Source organism: Otolemur garnettii, unplaced genomic scaffold (assembly GCF_000181295.1).
Source record: "Otolemur garnettii isolate 467f Iridium unplaced genomic scaffold, OtoGar3 scaffold00092, whole genome shotgun sequence".
Classification (NCBI taxonomy): Eukaryota; Metazoa; Chordata; class Mammalia; order Primates; family Galagidae; genus Otolemur; species Otolemur garnettii.
Window position 1 is genome coordinate 2246112 of NW_003852487.1, and position 13313 is coordinate 2259424.

At 41.1% G+C, this 13313-nt stretch overlaps 1 protein-coding gene and 1 non-coding gene across 2 annotated transcripts in view; both read right to left on the bottom strand.

Moving 5' to 3' along the window:
- Positions 1 to 13313, bottom strand: part of SDK1 (sidekick cell adhesion molecule 1) — a 1049055-nt gene that overhangs the window by 329701 nt on the left and 706041 nt on the right. The window lies entirely within an intron of this gene.
- On the bottom strand, positions 7263 to 7366 carry LOC111727072. Its single transcript, XR_002774704.1, has one exon. It is a non-coding gene; the product is annotated as a U6 spliceosomal RNA (small nuclear RNA).

Genomic DNA, 13313 nt, shown 5'->3' on the forward strand with positions numbered 1-13313 from the left:
GGAGAGATTGTAATATATATTCAAGATTATTTGCCTCCTCTCTGGTCTTATCGTGACTTCCCAGATGGTGAAGGGCACAGCCTAACTCCATTAACATTGAGCTTGCCATGTGACTTGTGGGAGAAGGTGATGGCATGCCAGTTCCCAGCAGAGGCTTTATAGGATATTGTGGATTTCCACTTACTCTCTGGTGCTCCTACCCTCCACTTGAAGAATAGGACAGCCCAGATGGCAGCTGCTCATTCAGCCTCAGCCTGGGCATGAGGAGACCCAGAGAGCACAGCCAAGCTCAGTAGAGCTGCAGCTGACATACAGGATTCTTAAGTGAAAAATACATGTTTGTTGTTGGAAGCCATGAAGATTTTGAAGTTGCAAGTAAGTACAAGCAAGAGCTTTCTTTACAGACTCTATATACAATTGGTATGTAGAAGTAAAGGTTGCCATTAAAAAAGCCTGAAATATTGGTTATTGGTTTTAGGTTAAGTGATGAGAAACCAGAAAACTCTTATAGGAAGTTGGACAAATGGCAACTCAAGATATACAGTGCTGAAACATTTGGCAAGAAAAAAGTCACCTGTGATAACTTAGAAGATAGAAAATGTACCTACCAAACTTGTTCTAAAAACAGAATGTTGCTGGTGTGAATTGGTTTTTATCAAATGCTTTTGATAAAGGGCTATTGGAAAGAAATGCACCCTGCTATCCTCTCAAAAATCCATTCATTGTTCTACAAACATGATTGAAAGGAAACATTAGAGAAAGTTCCAGGACTTTAAGAATTTAAAAATGAAACTTTTTTTTTTTAATCAAATTAAGAGTTGGCCACTAAGACACAGTTTCTTAGCAGAGATCAAATCAAAGATAAAATCATTAGCCATTTTGTTGAAATCTCCAGTTGTATTAGCATGGCCCCCAGTGAAATCTGTTAGTTGCACAAAATGGCCTGGGAAAGGAGACCCAGAATTGGGCCTTTTGGGAACTCAGTGTACCTTATTATTGAGTTTAGAGAGGGAAATGCCTGAACTGAAGATAATTGTGGGAGTGCTGCATGCCCATGGAGCTGACTGAAATCAGATAGATTAAAAACAAACACAACAGCTTCAAAAAGGATGAATCACTAACTACACTTTAAGTTGGATTAAAATAGACTATGGCTATCTGGAGAGCTAATATGGTCCTTGGCATTGATCTTTTCTATGGGCAGAAAACAGGTTAAGAAATCTGCTCAGCCATCAAGACTCTACCTTCTAGAGCAGTGGTTCTCAACCTTCCTAATGCCACAGCACTTTAATACAGTTCCTGTGGGTTGTGACCCACAGGTTGAGAACCACCATTCTAGAGTCTTTCTCAGAAGTAGCCAAGGAGGATAACAGATGGTGTAGCTTCTAGAGGGCAGATCCAGAGCTATGCAGACAACACACTGGCGAGTCCTCCCTGGGAGTACCACAGAGGCCAAATCAATATCCCCTTATTCCAGCACAGAGGTCCTAACAATATCTACCCAGCAGGATATTAGGACTGATATAGGTTGTTGTGGACTTTCCCCTCATCCTCTTTACTCTTTCCTTCCCATCCTTTAGAAGGGAATTTTATTGACTTTATCCTGTCTTACTTCCTCCACTGTGTTTCTGCTCACCCTCTGGTGCCGGAAGAACATGCTCCAGATAGTGGTTGCTCCATGGGAGCCTGGATCCCAAAATGTGAGAGATAAAGCTTGGCTGTGGTTAGCCTAGCCTGGCCAACCCCAGCAGAGTCACAGCTGACTGGCAGACCCTCAGTGGAAAATAAGTGCTAGTTACTGTAAGCTCTTCAAATTTGTAGCACATTTTTTATCACAGCAAAACCTGATGATTACAATATTCAATGTGACGACCATAGCCTGGTGTGACCCACAGACTCCAGTGTTCTCTCTCAGAATTGTATGTAGCAGCTTTGGCCAATGGAGAATGCAAGTTATATATGGAACTTTAACTTTTCTGATAGCCACATTGAAAAAAGCACAAAGAAAAAGGTAAAAACTAGTTTAACAATATATTTTATCGGGTGGTACCTGTGGCTCAAAGGAGTAAGGCACCAGCCCTGTATGCTGGAGGTGGCAGGTTCAAACCTAGCCCCAGCCAAAACTGAAAAAAAAAAAAATATATATATATATATATATATATATTTTATCTCACCCAACATATCTAAAATTTCAACATGTGATCATAAAAACATAAACATGAGATAGTCCACATTTTTGTTGGCATTAAGTCTCCAAAATCTACTGTGTTTTCACACTTACAACACATATCAACTTGGATGAGCCAGCCATGGGTTAAGTGCTTGATAACTACATATAGCCAGTGACCACCTCATAGTGCAGTCTACAAAATAATTCTTCTCCTAACTATACCTTCCATGAGTGACAAGGACACTGGATTTGAAATCAGAAGGACAGAGTTCTAGTCCCTGCTTAGCTGAACTGTGTATAGGACTCTGAGCTGAGCTATGACTGAAAGTCATGTTGTCTTGGTCTGAGCATTTAAGAATTGTCAAACCAATACTGAACACAGATTCAGTCACAGGTCCTTTGTTGTAAATGACAGAAACCAACTAAGATGAACTTATGCAAAAGAGGGGAAGAGAGTTGGGGAGTTCCCTGGAAAGATCTCAAGAGTTCACAATACTGATAAGAGAGTGGCTGGCCAGCTTTGGAAGACAGACCCACAGGAGAACAGTAGACACAACCACACTTGTTTGCTAGAAGGATTCTGCTGGAGGACTCACCACCCTGGGATACCACCATCACAGCTTCTAACACAGCCACAGCTACCACAAAGGAACTCAACGCCTCTGTAGTCTTTCTGTCATTGGTACTACATTTAGTGTCCTGGGAGAGCCCAACACCACACCTGACTCCTGGAAGCCAGGTCCAGGATGGGGAAAATAATCTCCCTTTAAGGCCTCACTGCCAGCTTCACCAGTGAGTACCTTAGGACACAGGCACTCATCTGAGTATAAAGAAGTATCAGGAATTACCTTAAAGTCAATACTGTTATATTTTCAAGGACCTTAACTATGCAATTTGATCTGGGAGGCATTGATTAGATAATACTTCCCATCTCAATTCTTACCAGACATAAGAGAGCTAAGAGCTGTTAGTGGGTTTTCTGAACTTCAAGGTCCCAGAGGGTAGCAAAGGCCATGTATTGTGATGTCAGGATCCCTGAAATATTATCAAGTAGTATCAATACATCTCATTTAAGAAGAATAGCAACAGAATTATGCTATTTCTAGATGCCCATGTTTTAAAAATTAAAATTTCACAGTTCCCTTTTAAAATTCTTGAAATTTTCAGAAGTGTTCATAGATAGATTTCTAGTAAAATAAAAAATTAAAGTGAACATAGCATATCACATAGAATAAGAAGAGAATTAGTCAAAAGATGTGAAAACCTCTCCGATTCTGCACCAATAACTCATTGTGTGCATTAGCTTCTCACAATATGTGTATTCTTTCTCCCGGAATTTTTTTGTACCTCTGTACAATATAAAAATGAAATCTTCTCCACAAATCCTATAACACCAAATTAGATCTGTACTAAAATCCTAAGATCCTATTCTTGTACAAAATATCAAAATCATTTCTATTGTGGTGATAATGCTATTGTTTTATGATGATATACTGTACAAAATGCCATTATCAAGGAATTACATTCTGTGAACAATGAATACAGTAGCAGTCTATTAATGTATCACCATTGATTTACTGAATACATTTATTCTTTGGGTCCTCAAAAGCCTTTATAAATCCACTCTATACTTCAGGGCAAATAATAGCACTAACCCTCCAGAGGCAGGTATGGTTCATGTCCTGTTTTGCTATCATTAGATGCTGTTTCCAGTTCTATCCCAGATGCTGGAGACCAGATTGTGGGAAGGAGAAATGTTATGAAAACAGCATCAGGTAAGTGATGAACTATTTCCACAGCTTTCACAACAAATAGCAGAGTGAGGACCATGTAGGAAGAACAGTGAGGGCATACTCTCCTCCTACATCCTCCTGAATCCGCGCAAGTCATACAGAAGGCATGCCACTTATTATTCACTGAGGGAAGAAGGAAGTGGGACTTTAGCCGTTCCTTCAAGTGAGTCAGACTAAGGCTTTCCTGCTTTTTTCAGTCTCCTTTTGGATGAAATACATTTAACAGAAATATGTGCCATTTGGAAAGCATCTTCAATCTTAAGGCAGCAAGAACTCTAATTGTCACTTTTTCTCTAAAATGATCAGACAAAAGAAAGAAATATAATACACTAAATGTAAATGAAAATTTGCAGGATCCCAGACCAGCAAATCTTACATTAGTTGCTAGGGGGAAAAGGATTATTAAAATAAACATTAAAATGCATTTTTAGTTATTTAGGTTTCAAAACAGCTGTGAGAACAACTGTTGACTACTACCCCATGATGATATTCTATGCCAATAGAACTTATTTTCAACCATAACTTAGAGGGATATAAAAGAAAAAGATGTTACAGCTAATATGATTATAAAATGGAGAGTGTTCATCTGCTTAAAGAATCATCAGGTCCAGGGGAAAATTACAACATGCTTTTTTTGTGTGTGTTTGTTAAATAACCAAACGTATTTTATTAGCAATAGAAACCTTGGCTTTGGGCATTTCTGAGGATTTAATGAGTAACTGACATTTACAGCCCAAGGCAAAATTCTTCCAGCCTTTCAAAAATCCCCAGGAAATGCCCTAGGCAAGCCTTGATCATGATTGCTCAATTATTATTACTTCTCTACTGGGGAAGATACTTCTGGTGTTCATGGGTACTCAATGGTTCTGTCTGCCCTTTCTGGGTACACAGAAGACTATATTTCTTAGTGTCCTTATAATTAGTTGGGGCCATGTTTCAGCTAATGAAATAGAAATAGGAAGGGCATTATGATTTCTGGAGTGAATTAGTGAAAAGCAGGAGTCTCTGGTTATTTGTGACTTGCTGTAGATACCAATGAGCTTGAGGCAGGGAAGCCAAAAGATCAAAGCAGCCTAAATCCCTAAATCACCACAGGGATCTACAGTGGACTCTGCGTAAGTGCAAAATAAACTCATATTGTGTTAAACCACTAAGATTATGGAACTGTTTAGAATAGCACATAACCTAGCCTATCAAGTACTTAAAATTTGAATTAAAAATATATCATTCTAGCAAAAATATTTACCTAGCCTCACTAGTATTTCTTCAGAGTAGATTGAAGCATACTCGTGGACACAGTAGGTCTGGCACTTCAAAAACCAACTTTTGAGGCGGGATCAGGTGGAAAAGACACCAACCCAGATATAGGCAGATACCAAACTCATTAAGCAACTGGTGGACTGCACTGCAAGTTAAATATTTGTGATGTCAGGAAATTTTCACAGAGAGGAAAAACACGAATGACTTATGAGTGTAAACTGAAGCAAGTTACTTAGCCTTCTAAGACTCAATTCCATTACCTGTAAAATAAAAATGCTATGATTGCCTAATGTAGCAGATACGTTGATGCTGGTATCCTCTCTGGCCTTACCAGCACAGAGCATGCTGGCCAACTTCTGTACCTCTTTGCCTAATAGCTTTCTCTGGTGGCTGGAGCCTGCTCACCTTCATCCACAGTAGCCAGGTGTTTTGGAGAATTAGTGTCCCCTATGTGAAGCCCTCAAAACAAATGCTGGGAGTTAATGCATAACACCCCAGCTCTCTCCCTTCATCCCTGAGGTGAGATAACTAGTTCCTTAGAGGGATCAAGCTCTGGTTTCCCTCAGTACTACCATGTCTGATAACCACTGATTGTCTGCTTTCCCTTCTTGGTGTCACATGCCACTCTTGTCCTAGGATCACTGAAATCGTTGTCTGACAGGATGTCTCTGGGACAATCCAATCTCAGAACTCAGCTTGGGGATAAATGGAAGAATTCAGAACAGAACAACAGCAAAATCCATACTTCTGTGCCCTATCTCCAGACAGTACTTCATAGATGTTAGCATTTGTTATTACTTTTGCTATTTATTATGAACTTTGGGGAAAAAAAGAGACAGGAAAGGCTTCAATAAAATTATATGACTAAGGCAGGCTGACATTGTGGAGTAATGGGTAAATAAAATGGGCTAGAGTTAACCAAATAATTAAGCAACAGGTATCCTATTTGTTGAAAGATATGATAACAGGTAGCTCTTAGGAGAGAAAACAGAGGCACTCAAAAATGCTAGCAGCACCACTGAGAGGGCAAGAGGGAGAATTAGCACCATAGCCAGGGGCCCAGGGCCTGAGGTGCTAGATTGGGTAGGCTGGATAGAACACCCCTGAGGGTTGTTAGCAAGTCACACACACACACCAGAAGCATGGTAATCATCATGTACAACACATAACACAAAGAGGACAATCATCAGAGTGGCCTGCATTGCATTTTCCACGAAACGTGAAGAATGTGTGTCACAGGCCAGTTCTGATCACGGGACCTAAGCTGCCAGCTCCTGAGTTACTATACTCAAAAAATTCTGTCCCTACATGCAACAGAGTTTACATGTTATTCATATATATAAATAGTTTACATATGTTGTTCACAAAGCAGCCAGCTCCAAGAAATTGCCAATTTATTCACAGGTCTTCCTCAAAACCAGTCCTTGTAGATGGTCACAAATCAGTACAGAAGGCCACTGTGTGTGTTGTGCTCTCCAACTCTGCTGGAGCAGCCTCAGGCTCAGGCATACCTGACTCCCCCAACAGGCACCAGGGGCAACTGGGAGAGGAAGTGGGACATAACAGGAGTTTAAGGAATATCACCATCCTCTCTCTTTTCCTGAATGCCAGGGGGTCAGGACAGGGCAGGTGCTAAGCCTCAAGGCTTAGGCCCATTCCTCAGGAGAGAAGTGGCCCCACCACCTCATCTGTGAGAACTCCCTGGGGAGTCACCTGTTCCTTCATAAGTTTGAAGAAGCCACATGCTAGGCACATTCTCTGTAGGAAGCACCAACCATATTGGCCTCACGTGAAGTGGGGAATGTCGCCATGTGGTCTCTGGGGCCAGAGGGGCCTGTCTCCCCTGCCAGCCTGTGCACTTCCTGAGTGGAGGCCTTCCCTTCAGCACCTAGAACATGCCTAACACAGCAGGTATTCAAAAATTGATAATGGGAAGGATGTTAAATAATAATAAAGTTAGGCCAGGCATTTAATCTCTCTGAGACTAAGTTTCCTCATCTAAAAAAATGAAGTTAACGGCTGTTTGTTTTTTTTCACTTAAAAGTATAGACTGCTTTATGAATTTGTGTGTCACCCTTGTACCGGGGCCATACTAATCTCTGTATCATTCCAATTTTAGTACATGTGCTGCCAAAGCGAGCACGAAATTAACTGCTTCAATTGAGGTTGTTATGAGGAGTTAGAAAAAAGTAAGTGTAAAATGCCTGCCACAGAGTAATGCTCAGTAAACAATAGCCTCAACAACCACAAAGTAAAATGTGCAATGGACATTTCTGTGCTAGGCACTAAGAAGTCAAAGGCACTAGGCATTCAATGAGCCTAAAGCTTTAGAACATGAAATAATGTGCAGCCATTAAAAAGCTATAAGTGAAGAAATCACATAGAACAAGACTATGGGAAACTATGAGTATCTTGATAAGAGGTTTGAACCTAGCACTTTCATCTTCTGGCAGTGGGGAGCAACCGAAGATTACTTATAGCAGTAGTGACTTCATCGTATCTATGTCTTAAAAATAAGATTCTTTTTTTAAAAAATTAAATCATAGCTGTGTACATTAATGCAATCATGGTGTACAATGTGCTGGTTTTATATACAATTTGAAATATTTTCATCAAACTGGTTAACATAGCCTTTGCAGCATTTTCTTAGTTATTGTGTTAAAACATTTACATTCTACACCTAGTAAATTTCACATGTATCCTTGTAAGATGCACCGTAGGTGTGGTCTCACCACTTACCCTCCCTCCACCAATCCTCCCCCCTCTCCTCCCCTCCCTCTCCCCTTTCCCCTTCTTCTTAGGCTATAATTGGGTTATAGCTTTCATAAGAAAGCGATAAATTGCTTTCATAGTAGGGCTTAGTACATTGGATACTTTTTCTTCCATTCTTGAGATACTTTGCTAAGAATATATTCCAGCTCCATCCATGTAAACATGTACAAGGTAAAGTCTCCATCTTTCTTTAAGGCTGCATAATATTCCATGGTGTACATATACCACAATTTATTAATCCATTCATGGGTTGATGGGCATTTGGGCTTCTTCCATGACTTAGCAATTATGAATTGGACTGCAATAAACATTCTGGTATAAATATCTTTGTTATGATATGATTTTTGATCTTCTGGATATATACCTAGTAGAGGAATTATAGGATCAAATGGCAGGTCTATTTTTCGATCCCTAAGTGTTCTCCAAACATCTTTCCAAAAGGAACGTATTAGTTTACATTCCCACCAGCAGTGTAGAAGTGTTCCCTTTTTGCCACATCCATGCCAACATCTCTGGTTTTGGGATTTTGTGATGTGGGCTAATCTCACTGGAGTTAGATGATATCTCAAAGTAGTTCTGATTTGCATTTCTCTGATGATTAAGGATGATGAACATTTTTTCATACGTCTATAGGCCATGAGTCTGTCTTCTTCAGAGAAGTTTCTCTTCAAGTCCCTTGCCCACCCTGAGATGGGATCATTTCATTAGCACCTTTTCTTGCTAATACATTTGAGTTCTCTGTGGATTCTGGTTATTAAACCTTTGTTGGAGACATAACCTGCAAATATCTTCTCCCATTCTGCGGGCTGTCTGCTTGCTTTACTTACAGTGTTCTTGGCTGTGCAGAAGCTTTTTAGTTTGATGAGGTCTCAGTAGTGTATTTTTGATAGTGCTTAAAAATAAGATTCTTGAGGCCATGTGGAGGTTTGAGTGAGGGGAAAGTCTGGAAACAGGGCAATTAAGACATGAAATGCTTCAGGTTAAAATGATGGTGACTAGAACTAGAGCAACAGGGATGGAGAAGACAGACTAGATTTGAGGCCCACCGTGAAGGCAGAGTGATGACTAATTAGTTGTAAAATGGGACCAAGATCTGGAGTATAACTCTGGGTTTCTGTTTCTATCTTCCTGGTACAGTTTAACTTTCTTAGAACTAGGGCTTGAGGGTCTTTGTAATTTGGGGTCTACTACTATTTAAGCTTCAAAATCTTTCCTTGACCCCATGTGCCCTAGTTTCCTAGTTACCTTTGAGGATGAATTTCTGGATCTCATTTTGGCAATGAGACAGACTCAAAAAGAGCTTTACACACACATGCACCTGTACATGTGTATACATATACCCCCCCCACACATTTGGATTAATGACTGCCAAAAGAATTTAATCTTTCAAACACATTCCTCCCTTAAGTATAGTTTCAAGGGATGAAATCTCTTTATAAATTCCATTGAGGCCAGCACTAGCACTTTGGGAGGCTGAGGTAGGAGGATCACTTGAGGCCAGGAGTTTGAGTCCAGCCTAGGCAATATAGTGAGGCCCTATCTCTCTAGATAGATAGATGACTCCACTGAGACAGAGCAAAGGGCTATATATAAATTCTTAAGATTTTACAAGCCTTTTCCCCAAGTGTTAGGAGGAACCCCAAAGTAGCAAGTTTAAGTCTATGTGTGAGGGGGCCTTGCACAGTGGTCACCCATGGCATCTTGGCTTTACTGTTAGAAGACCGTTAGGTACCTTCCAGAACCCCTGGGCACAGTGGCATCCAGTAGAAAATCCTCTGGGCTCCTTAAACAGGACCAGTAACTCAGTGTGGCACCTTCTATGTTCCAGTTTCTAATGATGATCACATCCACAAGGCCCTTCCAGCCAACACTTCTACTGATCTATGGAAATGGAGCAAATGCTCCATTACTGAAATTACATTTGAAGGGGAAAAAAGCCAGGACAGTCTCATAGGTATGCATGACTAAATTGTTTCCTGCATCAATGCAGTACAGTAATTCAGAGGAAGGAGAGGGTCTAAATTGTAGAATTATTTTAAATTCAGTTTCATTCATTTTAACTGCTCAATTGAATTGCTAACAAAGTGGTTTCAGGGAGAGGCCCTGCCAAGTCTACTTTAATAAAGAAAAAGAGTTCATTTGTAAATAGTGACATCAGTGGTATAGAAGTCCTTAGAAACATTTTGCCCATGTAAGGAGGCAAAACATGCCTCTACAATGCTATTTACATTCTTCATTGCTCCACTGACACTTTTCTCATAGGTGGTACAAGAACAAATTTCAGCCCATGCCAGGTCACATAATCATAAATTCTACATGAGGAAAATTCAAACGGAGGCATTTACTGAATCCAAGCACAAATTCTAGACGAAAAGAATCAGTGTTTGGGGTCAGGTTAGAAAGGAGAGAAGAAAGAGGGTATACTGCATAAGAATCTCTTGGTTCACAAGGCCTTGACTCTCACTCTAACCACATGAAGTCACCTGCCTGCAGTAGCTCGGGAGTGCAAAGACCACCATCTCAGGTGGTCTTTCATGGCCACCCCACCTCAGGAGCCTCTCAGAAGCAGAGCTCCACACCCGTGCCTTACACCTTTAACATGAAAGGAAGCTGTACATGGACCATGGGAGAGAAAGTAAATCTAATGTATTTTTAGAGACTACAAAAAAAGAGCCACTTACATCAATCATTCTGGTGTGAGCGTTAACTATAGAATGTTTGTGTGTTTTCATTGAATCCTGTCTACCAGAGATGAGGGTCTCCCTTTCCTTTGCTCTCAAGGACAACTAGCCAGCTAGTTACCCCTGTAATTCTAGTAACCTGTGTGTTGGGAGTGTGAAGTCAAGGCGTCCCTCAACCTTTTCTTCACCAGGACAAGTGACCCATACTGCTGAGAGATTTCCTAACAAGTCCTGCCTTCCACAGTCTGACTGCAGTTCACAGCCATGGCCAGCACCACTGCATGAGGTGACGCCTCAAAGCCGGCTGCTCGCTCTCAGCCCACAGCTCGCTCTCAGACCACAGCTTGCTCTCATCTTTCTGGGAAAGTTATGTCAGCTACCATCACCTAGAGATGTGTTGGGGAAAACCAAGTAAGAGGAAGTATGCTGAAGGATCAGAAAACAGCCACCTGGGATTTAGTTCAGGAGCTCATGAGCTGAAAGGATTTTTCTATTTCACCTGTCTACATGTTCTTTAAAAAACAAACAAACAAACAAAAAACTAAGGGCCTTTTTAAAAAAATGTCATCACATATCTGCATATCGCTGCAGTTGTATTTTGATCTTGGTAGCCCTCTAGAGAGGCGTGGGTTCGCAGAGGCTGCCGGGGCCTTTAGTGGTGGTGCCCAGCTACTAATCAGGGTGTTGGGACCGTCTCACCTGTTGACCAGCTGCTGCAACTCACTCCTAAATTTTATAATCACCAATTGCTACGTGTAGCTGGTCTGCAACCTCAATCAGCTGTCAGGTATTTATTTCTAATAGAACTATTCGAATGTTTTAAAATAATTTCTGTCAGAAATTGAGGGCTGCTTGACCATCCTGAAGTCATGGACATATCCCTCTCCCTGAGGAATACCGAGACCATTATGTTCATTAAAAATCCTTTCATAATGACATCCCTACTATCAAAAGGGCACAGAGATGATTGACCTTGGCATCCAGGATTAAGGCAGCATTATTTTTCTTGATTACCAGCAGCAGAATAGAAGGGAAATTATAAAGCCATTGAGAGGATTAATACAGCCTTGATCTCTCTCTCCTGGCTCTTTATCTCAAGTGATTAAAATTCTGCAGGAAAAAAAAATGGTCATGTAGCATACGCCGGCTGCCACAGAAAGATACGGTATCAGCTCCATGCATCAGCTGGCTGTGACAGCCGCGCAAAGGTTAATTATGCATGCTGTATATAGTTTTAATCACTTTAATCAGAGCACTGCTCTGCTACAGCCCAGGCTATAACTTCTCTACAAGCAGGGGAAGCACTTCAGGCATTGCAGTTTGTGTAGGGAAAGAAAAGGGAAGAAAAATGGTACATTAACCACAAAAAGAAAGATAATGCAAAAGCTATTGACTGAACAATAAGATTAAACCGGGTGTCCATCCTGGATATGCAGTGAGCGGCTAAGTGAACTGAGCACAGGGGTGGGAGTAACACTGGCTGCCTGAGCCCATGTAGAAGCAGGAGCTCTGCTGCCAAGATTCTGACACATAGCCTGGCCCCTGAAAAAGGCAAGATGTCCAGGAGTCAGGGGTGCTGTGGCCTCTGCCTTTGATGGGTTTTGAAGTCATGAGCAAGGGGCTGAGGCCCAGGGATTGCAGCATTTGTGTAGGGAACACTTGGCTGCCCAGTTGTTATGCCACACACTCTGTGCAGGTGCTTCTAATGCCCTGCAAGCTTCCCAGGTGCAGGGTCAAATTTGTTATTTTACCTCCAGCTTTACCCAGTAACTGCAAGATTAGTACCAAATAATGACTTGAATCAAACTCCTGGTTTTGACGTATGTCAAAGCATTTGGTATTAAGTCACAGTAATATTCTCTCAATCACTCATCTCTGCAAGCCACCATGTTTTGTCCTTACAACTTCTTGGGCTTCACTGTCAAGTAGTAGTATTAAAAGTTTTTTTTTTTTTTTTTTTTTTTGAGACAGAGCCTCAAGCTGTCCCCCTGGGTAGAGTGCCGTGGCATTACAGCTCACAGCAACCTCCAACTCCTGGGCTCAAGCGAGTCTCCTGCCTCCGCCTCCCAAGTAGCTGGGACCACAGGCGCCCCCAACAACGCCCGGCTATTTTTTTGGTTGCAGCCGTCATTGTTGTTTGGTGGGTCTGGGCTGGGGATTCGAACCCGCCACCTTAGGTGTACATGGCTGGCGCCTTAGCCGGTTGAGCTATAGGCGCCGAGCCAGTATTAAAAGTTTTTTAATATTCTTGTGGATAATTTAAAAACTATGTGAGTTACCGCATACAGACTATTATAAGTAAATTGCCCCCAGAGAAGAATAATTTGTACAAGTGGTGAGACAAACTGGGCACATTCTCCAAGAGAGAAATTACTGACTGTCTGATATAAAAGTTGTAGTCCAAGTGATTGTCAGGACAGTTTTACAGTTTTCATTGTGATCATCTATATTAGAAAATGTTAATTACATATTTTTTGATCTTGACCTGAGTGGTGATTACACAGGCATTTACTCTGTGATAATTAATTCAGCTTAAGATTTTTATACTCTTCTGTATGCATGTCGTACTTCCAATCAAAAAATTTTAAATGTCACAAGCCAGGACTGATGTTAGGAGAAAAATAACAATATTTCCTT